We start from the raw sequence: 10463 nt of genomic DNA, 5'->3' as shown, positions 1-10463 counted from the left end.
TAAATGTATTGTTGTTACTATCATTATTATTATTATTAAGCAGTCCAATAGAAAATTTACAAAGGATACAAATAGTTAACTCACAAAGGAGGAAGTACAATTGGCCAATAATCACAAAAAATGTTCAACCTAACTTAAAAGCAGCAGGCAAATTAGAAAGGATGATAATATTCAGTGCTTTCAAGGATGTAGAAAAACAGTCACACTCAGACATTTCTGGTGAGAGTTTGAGGATGAATTGCCACACTTTTGAAATCTGGCAGTATCACTGAATATGTAATATATACATATTCTTTCATCCAGCAGTCTCACTTTGATGATTCCACCTTATAGAAGTATATAATGTAAGAAGTATAGAAGTATATGGAAGTATTGAATGTAAAATTATTGCATAAGGTTGTTTATTACAAGATTATTGTAGTGGCAATTTATTATGGTGTATTCCTTCTAAGGAATATTATGCAGTTGTTAAAGAGAAAACAATAAGATTTATATCTATTATTTTTGGAGATGTCCATGCATTGTTAAATGAGAAAAAATGCAAAATAATGTGTATTTATCCTCCCATTTTAAAAAATATTTGCTTTTATCTGAGAATTGAGAAATCTGTTAATATTGATTTCCCCTAGGGAGTTGAATAATGAAGGGGAGTACAGAGAAAAAGACTATTATCTTTTAAAATATATATATTTGGATTGTCCCATTTGAAAACATTTAATCTGAAACCAAATGCTTGCATATGCATAGAAAATTTCTGGAAGAATAAACAGGAGTGAGGTAGAATTTGAGTATGGGGAGGAGAAAGAAACATGTATTCATTTTGAATAATCTCATACATTAATTCCAATGATTAATAGTAGCTTATGCCACCCTTCAAAGAATAATAAAATTTTAATAGATAACTCTGAACTATTTAACTGGGAAGAATGAGTCTATTTCAAATAGACCACCAGGGCCAGTAGGAAAGGAGATACTCAAAACACATCATAAAGATAACTACCCATTAACTGGATCTGCCTACTAACAAATCTTTCCAACTATTTCCTGTCTCATATATAGACTGCCAGTTCTTGAAATTAAAAACTTGGCTGTTGGGATTCCAGTGAAGCCAGGAGGTACACTGTTAGTGTCGGGATACTCATACATGAGAAGTGGAGGGAAGATGTTGGTAAACACGTGCTGCACATATATTAACACTATTCATATCACCACACCACATTTCATTTTTGAAATAGGCTGATTCACAGATCAGAAAGAACCACAACCCCTATATTTCAAAATTATTTGTGTTGTGCCAGTCTTAAGAAAACCTAAAGTTGGTTATTGCATTTAACAAGACACTGCAAAAAGCCTTTTGAAGCTATCTCACTTTATGTTACCAGCGGAAGGCAGACTTTGATTACATAAAGCAACAGATGGCAATATTGAGAGAATAAATATTCTGCTGTTATGCTTATAGGAAAGCCCAGCAGGCAGAAATTACAAATAATTAATAAAAGAAGAGATTATCTGCTTGCATAAATCCATGGTATCACATCTGAACTGGTTGGATGTGGAAGAACACAAAGATACATTTAAAAGTTATTTATTATTTGAAGTGCCTCAAGTTCCATTTTTTTGAGGTCCTCAAGTTCAATTCTCTGTACATTGTCTTAATCACATATCAAAAAATACAGCTGGAGGAAAATTAAATGAACTTAGTGTGATATCAGGGTGAGTAGGGAATTTTAATTGGAGAATAATTATTCTTATGGATATGGATGACACTCGAAAGTGAAGTTATCACTTCCTTTCTCTCTTCCATTTCAACTCCCAACACGAAGTGATAATTGCTTTAAAAGCAAAATTAGTTCTAGATCTGCTGATAGGTATAAGTAGCAAATAGGACTATAAGTAGCAAATTTCAACACCTGCTGAATCATGTTGTTTCTCATCTCACTTAACAAATTCTGATAGGCAGTGAAAAATGCCTTGCAAGGTATTCATTTATCTCAGTACAAAATATTTAAGGTTGAAATCTGGCCTAGAAAAATGGAGCAGAAAGATCAGGAAAGGGAAATTATATAAATGTTAGTTACAAACAGTATTCTGTTCTTCTAGATTTGAATCATGGCATTTTCTCTATAAATTCCTTTATTTCTCTCTCAATAAAAATAAAGAATTCATCAAAAATTTAGAAATATAAATAAAAAGAGACAAACATTAACCCTTCTAAATGAACTCATTGTGAGAGAGTTTTAAGGAAAAAAAACATGATAAAAATATACTACATCAGGATTTTCTGCAGAAATGGAATAAACACTTGCAACATTCATATAATAGACAGAAGATAATTGTGGTCAATTATATTACTCCTACTCCTGAGAAAATATCTTGCAGTTCAGGAAATTAGTTCTGAGATCCTTTCTGTATGTGGTAATATGTCCCAGTGAGCCTTATTGTCTATTATATGCCCTACTTTCACACGGTCTAAGAGTGGATGTGATTTTTATTGATTTTTATGTACCACCCCTTCTGTTCCAAAAAGAATTTAAGCTACCTCACAAAGGCACATAAATGCAAGATCTCATAAATTAAAGGTGTGAGCAAAGAAGAAAGGAAAATATGAGTAGGCACATAAATGGAGCCCAGAATAAGGCCAAAGTAGACATATTATAATGACCTGCACTCTTGCTTCTGATGAGCCACAGATTTGACTCTGAGCATTCTAGCAGTGAATGACAAAAGGAAGACATCATACTCCAGTGCATCCATGTAAAAGGAAAAAATTCTTGTGAACTTTCAGTGTAGGCTTAAATTATTTTATTTGCAGTAGCAGTAATAGTGTAATAGTAGTTAGAGTAGCTCTAACTCATACAGTGCTTACTATAATTCCAGGTACTCTTCTGAGTGCATTACATAGATTAACCTAAGGATTGGATAATTTTCTATAGATTAGGAAACTGGGGAAAAAGGAAGTTATGTAATTTGCCCAGGATCATGCACCTTGTCAGGGATAAAGCTGAGATGTTGTTGAATGTGTACTTAGATAAACAAGGTGTAAATGCTATGTGCTTATAGTTTTATATATTCACATATAAGACAAAAAAATTGATTAAATATGAACAAAACCACAAAAAACAAGCCTAGCCACATACTGGGTACTGTTTGCAATCCCTGAGTGAGAGGGTTTCTCTGTGCTGTGGACTAACAATGGACACCCAGAAGGACATGCAACCCCCAAAGCAGCAGCCAATGATCAATATCTGTGGAGAATGTCAAACAGAAAATGAAATAAAATCCAGGGATCCAATGGATGCAGAGAATGTGGATACAGAATAATGTATAAGAAAAGAACTAAAAAATTGGTGGGTTTTGACGCTCAATAAAATGTGAATTCAGAGTACTATCTTCACTTGTCTTTGAATTTGCCATTAATGTTTCAATTGTTGTATAGCTTTTGGTTAGCATATTTATCTTTATGAATACAACTACATATACACAATTTTATTTTATCTCATTTTTTAAACCATATTGTATTTAGATATCCGTTAATACTTTGTGTAGAGAATTTGGGTTTTTTAGTTCAGTTCCATGACTTATAATTTAATTTTATTGTGTATTTTATCTAACACATGGTAAGGTTAGAATTGCTTTTCCTAAACCATACTTTTAATCTAAACCTAGAATCACTGAGTCTTTTGTTAAAAATACAGGTTTCTATGTCACTTTGAGGGTCTGATTAACTATGTTCCTTGGAAACTACTGTCCTCCATCACCAGTTTACAGAGTTTGTAAACTCTGCAGTGTAATTTGGTACAGGGTATACCAGTGCACTTGCTGTCAGTGTGCATATATATCATTTTGACTTCTATTTTTCATGTATTACTTGATATAGGACTTTCTGTATTTCTACATCATGGTTGATTATTTTTAAGATCTTGGAGAGAGAAGAGAAATTTTAATGATTGTTTCTCTGTAAGGCAAAATCAACCCCAAGTAAAGTGGGTGAAGCAGACTCTTGAGTCAGGTGCAGTTTCCTGGGTATAATCATTATTATGGTCAAAAATCCTACTTTTGGAATATAAAAAGAGTGGGGATTGGTTTACACTAAATTATTGGATAAATGTTTAAATCTTTTGTCTTGATCTTAGGAACATGAAATTGATGCTCACGCCTGTACTCCGTCTATTCCAAGATTCCATCATTATGGGATGTCAAGTTGTCCTCTTTAACATTCATTTTAAAGATTACATATATTCCAACTTTTTAATAGCCATGTCTGTCTCCTTTTGAAGAGTGCTTCCTTGATCCAGGCTTTCCTTTATGATTTTATAATTTTGTGATTTCTGGTATGTTCCTTTTTGACCTTATGCTTTTCATACAAGGGAATCCTAAAATATATGCTGTCTCCTTATGATAGCCCTTAAACAAATAAACCCAAAGTGTAATGTAGTTACACTTTTTTTAACTGTTCTTATTTATCCTAGGTCTTTTGTGTATTTATAGTTCATTTGAATATTTTTATTTGGTTAATTAGGCAGAATAGTTTAATGGGAAAATATTACAACTGGAACTCAAGACCTATGTTTTCAGTCAGTCACTTAACCTCTCAACCCCCCTTCATCTATAAGATGGAAATAATTTGACCTCTTACCTACCTGGATATTTTTATGAAAAAAAAATAAGAAAATAGACGTAAAATTGCTTTTAAAACATTCTTTTGAATAGTACTCTATAAATATAAAATCAATAAATTTGAGCTTGAAATTGATATATAACTTGTCCCCTAATAAACTGCTTACTGACAACTGTGAACACTGAGTGAAAAAGCACTGAATGGAACTTAAAATTGTACGTTTCAGCCTTGCCACTTATTAGCTTAATGATTTTGGGTAATTCACTTCATTTCTTTTTAACTTCAGTTTCATTGTCAATGCAGAGGAATTATGATGGTCAACGGGTTGAGGTAACAATGTTTTGAGATAAGCTAGTTTGAGAGATTGAAATTATGAAAAATTCAAATATAACAGAGGAAAGCAGAAATGACCAGCCCTAAGGAATAATAAAATATATTAAGACATGGCTGAGGAGACATAAAGGCAAGTTGCCTTCTCCTCATATACACATATGCACATACATCTCCACCCCTCCCAGAATAAGTTGAAAGTTGGTCAAGGGGGAGTGTGGTTATTTGAGCAGAGGACTGAAGGATGAGAAGGAGACGGTCATTGGAAAATAAAAAAGAGCGTTTCTGAAATAGAGAAAATAGCCAGTGGGAAAGCTCTCGTTTGGAAAGTGAGCTGTTCCCACTTCGGAATGAAGCCCATGTGACTGGAACTTTGTGAGGCAGGAGAGTGTAAGAAGAGACAAGTTTGCACAGGAAGGGAGGGGCCAGCTCACTTAGGGCCTTGTGATGAGAAGCCGCTGGGGAAATAAGCAGGAGAGTAACATGTTTAAGACTTAAGAGGTCACTCAGGCTGTTGTGTGAGAATGGGCTGTACAGAGACAGGAGTGGCAGTGGGGAACCAGTTAGGAGCCATCTGTGATAGTTCAGACTGATAATCATGGTGACTGGGCTGGGCTGGTAGCTGTGGAGGAGGTGAGAAGTAGCTGATTGTGAGAGAGATGTTTTGAAGTTGAACTGATAGGACTTATTGATGGATTGGTTAGTAGTCAAGAGCTCAGTAAACAGCAGGGGCTTTGGCATAGGATCTGGGTCTGTATACCCAACACTGACCCTTGTTAGCTAGCTATGTGAACTTTCCAGCACTTACTTCCCTCATTTGTAAAACAGGAATGAAATAATAGTTCCTACTTCAAAGATACATTGTAATATAAAATGAAGTAATCCATGTGTGGTGGTTTGAAACTATATGTACCCCAGAAAAACACGTTCTTAAATTTAATCCATTCCTGTAGGTGTGGACCCATTGTAAGTAGGACTTTTGATGAGGCTACTTCAGTTAAGGTGTGGCACACCTCATTCAAAATGGACTTTAATCCTCTTACTGGAGTCCTTTATAAGAGAATGATGTTCAGACAAAGAGAGAGATAGGGAGGGAAGCAAGAAGCTGAAGTCAACAAAACCCAGAAGGTAGAGACCAGCAGATGCCACCAAGTGTCCTGCCATGTGGCAGAGGAGTGAAGAATTGCTGGCAGCCAGTCTTCAAGAAAAAGCATCACTTTAATGATGCCTTGATTTGGACATTTTCCTGGCCTTAAAACTGTAAGCTAATAAATTCCCTTTGTTTAAGACAATCCATTTCATGGTATTTGCTGGAGCAGCCTAGGAAACTAAAACACCATGTAAAACTCTCAGGCTAATAAATGTTAACTATTAAAAACAAAACAAAAACAAAAACATGCCTAGGTAGCCAGTTTAATATGATGAATGGTCATGTTTGAAACTAAGTCGTGCTCAGAACATTAAGATGGAATTGAGTGCTAAGACAAAGTTCTTTTAAGTTTGACATGATATATCAGTTGATGGCTCAATTCTTTCTCCATTTTTCCCTAATTAGACTATTGGGGCACCCAGTTCAGATGGCCTGTTATGATACTATTTGGACTTCCTTTGGTGAGAGACCCCCTCAATGTATCAAACCCACCTGGCAACAATTCAAAAAGTTCCACATGGCATCAACTCTATTACAGCACAACCATAAACTCAGACAGTGAAACTGTGGGGCAGTTTCAGTTATCAAATGATAATCCAAATGATCCCAAATCTGCTTATATTAGTTAGTTTTCTAGGATGTCATTGAAATAAAAACAAAATTTAAGAATTCTTGTGAAGAACTCTCAAGCACTCTTTTTGGGGAAATTTTCTTTTTGGAGAAACATAATTTGTAATGTTCTTAATTTAAAAGTAAATAAATTGCTCAAGTTTTACTAATCTTCATACTAGAAGACAGTTATTTCACCTGGGAAAGGAGGGGTGGTAATAAATAATACAGTATAGAATTAAAGTAATAATGGTTTTGGCAGCTCTTCTACACACACAAAAAATGACAAGGATCCTGAAAAGAAAGGGATGACCTACTAGCTGGCAATTCAACTAAAATAACCCTCCTGATGTGTTTGATTTGAAGGTAGATTTTTCAGTAGGAAAAAGCTTTGTGGTAATGAACTGAGAGATGTCAAATACCTGAATTCAAGTAATGATATGTTGCTGGTTGAACACAGACCCATGGACTTCAGTATCAAGAAGCTCTTTTACAGAAAGCTAAGGAGCCCAATAGGAACTTGAACCTGAATAGACACATTCCATTTCCACCCACAGATGGGCTGAGAGAATAGTCTTAGGAAGTGTGCCACCCAAGAATGTATACTTATATAATGTCCTTAAGCTTGGACATTGTTCCCGGTTTGCAAATGCTGCCATTTGAAAAACACCAGAAATGAATTGGTTTTTATAAAGGGGGTTTATTTGGTTACAAAGTTACAGTCTTAAGGCCATAAAGTATCCAAGGTAAGGCATCAACAGGGTACTTTCACTGAAGGATGGCAATTGGTGTCTGGCAAACCTCTGTTAGCTCGGAAGGCATGTGGCTGGCATTTGCGTGCTCCCAGGTTGCATTTCAAAATTACATTCTCCAAAATGTTGCTCTTGGGGCTCTTTGTCCTCTCTTAGCTGCAGCTCCTCTTCAAAATGTCACTCTCAGTTGCTCTCCAAAATGTTACTCTTGGCTGCTCTCCAAATGTCACTCTTAGCTGCTCTGAGGTCCTTCTGTCTGTGAACTCCTTTATACAACTCTAGTGATCCATTTAACACCCACCCCGAATGGGTGGGGTAACACTTCCATGGAAATTATCCAATCAGATGTTTCACTCACAGTTGACTGAGTCACATCTCCATGGAAACACTCAGTCAGAAGGTTCCAACCTAATCAACACTAATATGTCGCCCCCCCCCCCCCAAGACTGCATTAAAGAATATGGCTTTTTGTGGGGGACATAATGTATACAAACCAGCACAGACATCAACAAGATTTTAAAGATTCAAGATTATTCCATTTGCTTCCATTTTCAGCAGCATTAACAGTTAGGATGCTTTCAACTGACTTAAACAATATTAAAATACTTTGGCTCATATAATAAAAACTCCAAATTAGGTATGGCCTTGATTTAGCAGTTCTAAGAAGTCCAGAGCCCAGATTCTTTCCATCTCACTGCTTTTGCTTTCCAGTCTATATTCTCTATATTCTTCCTACAACACATTTCCCCAGTGGTCAGGGCACAATTGTCAATATGATAAGGGTACATTATTCTTCACTTATATCCAGCAGAGAGCAAATGAGAGTTTCTTCTCCAATTATGGAATAAGATTCCTTCCTTTTGGTGTGATTGGTCGACATGGGCAGGTTACTTAACCAATCACAGGAAAGAGACTTGAGATCACCATGATTGGTTTAGTAGTCAGAGGTCACCCAGGGGCAGGGACTGGGGCCAGCTTTCCCAAGTCACATGGGCTGCATTTTGAGGATGCCGACACCAAACCAGCATTCCATTGTGAAGGAGGAAGTGGGGATAGGATGCTGGGTAGACAGTGAGCAGATCTTCTGACAATACAACATTTTCCTGAGAATGATAAAGGGAGACATTTTGTACTGTGCCCTGATCTATCTTAGATGTGCTATAGGGGATAGTAGTGGCTCGGTACTCAGTGAATTTCTGCCATGTTGTGGGGGACACTTCCCTAGGGAGGTATTTATTTCTTCAAGGGTCAAATATCATTTGCTATCAATAAATCATAGCCGGTATTTTCATCAATTAAATTTAGAGTTGCTTAAAGCATATAGAAATAATGACCTGTTCCTTTTATCAGTATCTCATCACAGGGCCTTTCTGTACCTTTGACTTCACTCACAGAATAGTTTGAGTTAGCAGGAACAGTTTACTTTCCTTACCAACAATTTGCCTGTTAGAGAATGGGCAAATAGGCAAAAAGATACTTCCATGTATTTATTCCATATTCCATGTATTTATTCTATACAAAGCAGCATGTTTAACAAACAACATTAAACTCAGTAGGAAGTTAAGCTAATAAACATGACAACTGGAAAAGTTCAATTCTTTGTTTGCTAATTTTATCAGGAAGACTTCTAGGACAAGTTAGACTTTGAGCTAGAGATAAATGAAAGGGAAAGATAGAGAGAGATGGTTCTGCAGATAAGTAGGCTTCTTGGGCAAAGAAAGAAGTAAATCAGAAACAAAGGCTAGGCAAGGTGGTGATTACGTGTAAAGATGGCTGTGGGGGGGGACAGGGCATAAGAGAAGGATTAAAGGGATCACCCTGGGACTAGTTCACTGATAAGTCCAGTTAGAATCCAAATTACTAGGTAATGAGAAACCTAGTGAGAGAGATAGGAATAAAACTAAAATTTGTTGATTTTCTAAACTGTGCTAGACATTATGATGGGTGCTTTATACATTTATCTTATTTCATCCCCACAACAACCTAGCAAAGAAAATATTATCATCATCCTCATTCTATGAATAAAGAAACTGAAGCTCAAAGAAGTTAAGTAAATTGTCCAACATCACACAGCTAGTAATTGGCAGAAAAATTTGAATCCAAATCTATTTACTCTGAATCCTAAACTTTTCCCACTTCCTGATAGTGTCTCCTATCAGAGGAGAGCATAAGATAGAATATGATAGAACAAGAATCTTAACATTTGGAATTGACCATAGGCTATTAGAGGAATCTGGGACAAGGTACTGCAAATCTAAAAGGACTCCTCCTTCCCCTTTTAGCAGACAGGGCTTGTATGAAATGCTTTTCTAGAGATCTAGTTGAGATAATGCACAGCTTACTCACAACTGATTAAATATGTAAGGCAAAGGATTCTAAAGTAACTTCGGGGGGCTAAGCTTGGTTAATTGGTCAAATGATTCTGCTTCCAACCAAAATATAGACTATCAAATGTTGAGTTGAGGATCATCATTATAAGGGATGATGAATGGGCCAGATAACATTTAAAAGATACTTTTCTATGTTGCTCTGTGGGTAATACTCTCTCTCACTTTGAAAAGGAGCTAAATTTCAAATTTTCTTAAAATGTAATTAGGATCCAACTCACTTGGAATTTGCTCTAACTTGGAAAAGGATTGAGTTAAATTTTCCTTTTCTTTTTATAGACTAATGATATAAGAAAGATATTTAAAATCTGAATTATAAGTCTAAGCAAATGCAGGATTGTTTAAATTCAATTGACAAAACAAACCAGAGAGTGACCATTCATATTACAATATAATTCACTCTAGTACTCCCTGAAATAGTAAGTTCCCTGGTCAATTTTAAGTACATATTCAGCCCACAGTCTAAAGTCCCATCTTCTTTTGATTGCATATGTTGCTACTGAGGTTGGTTTACATATCTGTTTTCCTCAATAGAGCAGAGATTCCATTACTCATCTCTTGAGAAGACTTCTTCAGTGATTTAATTTAAGAGATGCAGGATAAACGCTTGTTGAATG

The 10463-nt window shown here is 35.8% G+C and overlaps 1 pseudogene; it reads left to right on the top strand.

The window, feature by feature from the left end:
* The first annotated feature begins 3192 nt into the window (after positions 1–3192).
* On the top strand, positions 3193–3368 carry LOC119534286 (annotated as a pseudogene).
* Positions 3369–10463: the final 7095 nt, after the last annotated feature.

Source organism: Choloepus didactylus, chromosome 5 (genome assembly GCF_015220235.1).
Source record: "Choloepus didactylus isolate mChoDid1 chromosome 5, mChoDid1.pri, whole genome shotgun sequence".
Taxonomy (NCBI): Eukaryota; Metazoa; Chordata; class Mammalia; order Pilosa; family Megalonychidae; genus Choloepus; species Choloepus didactylus.
The sequence above is the reverse complement of the archived record's forward strand: the minus strand, read 5'-3'. Positions and strand labels throughout refer to the sequence as shown.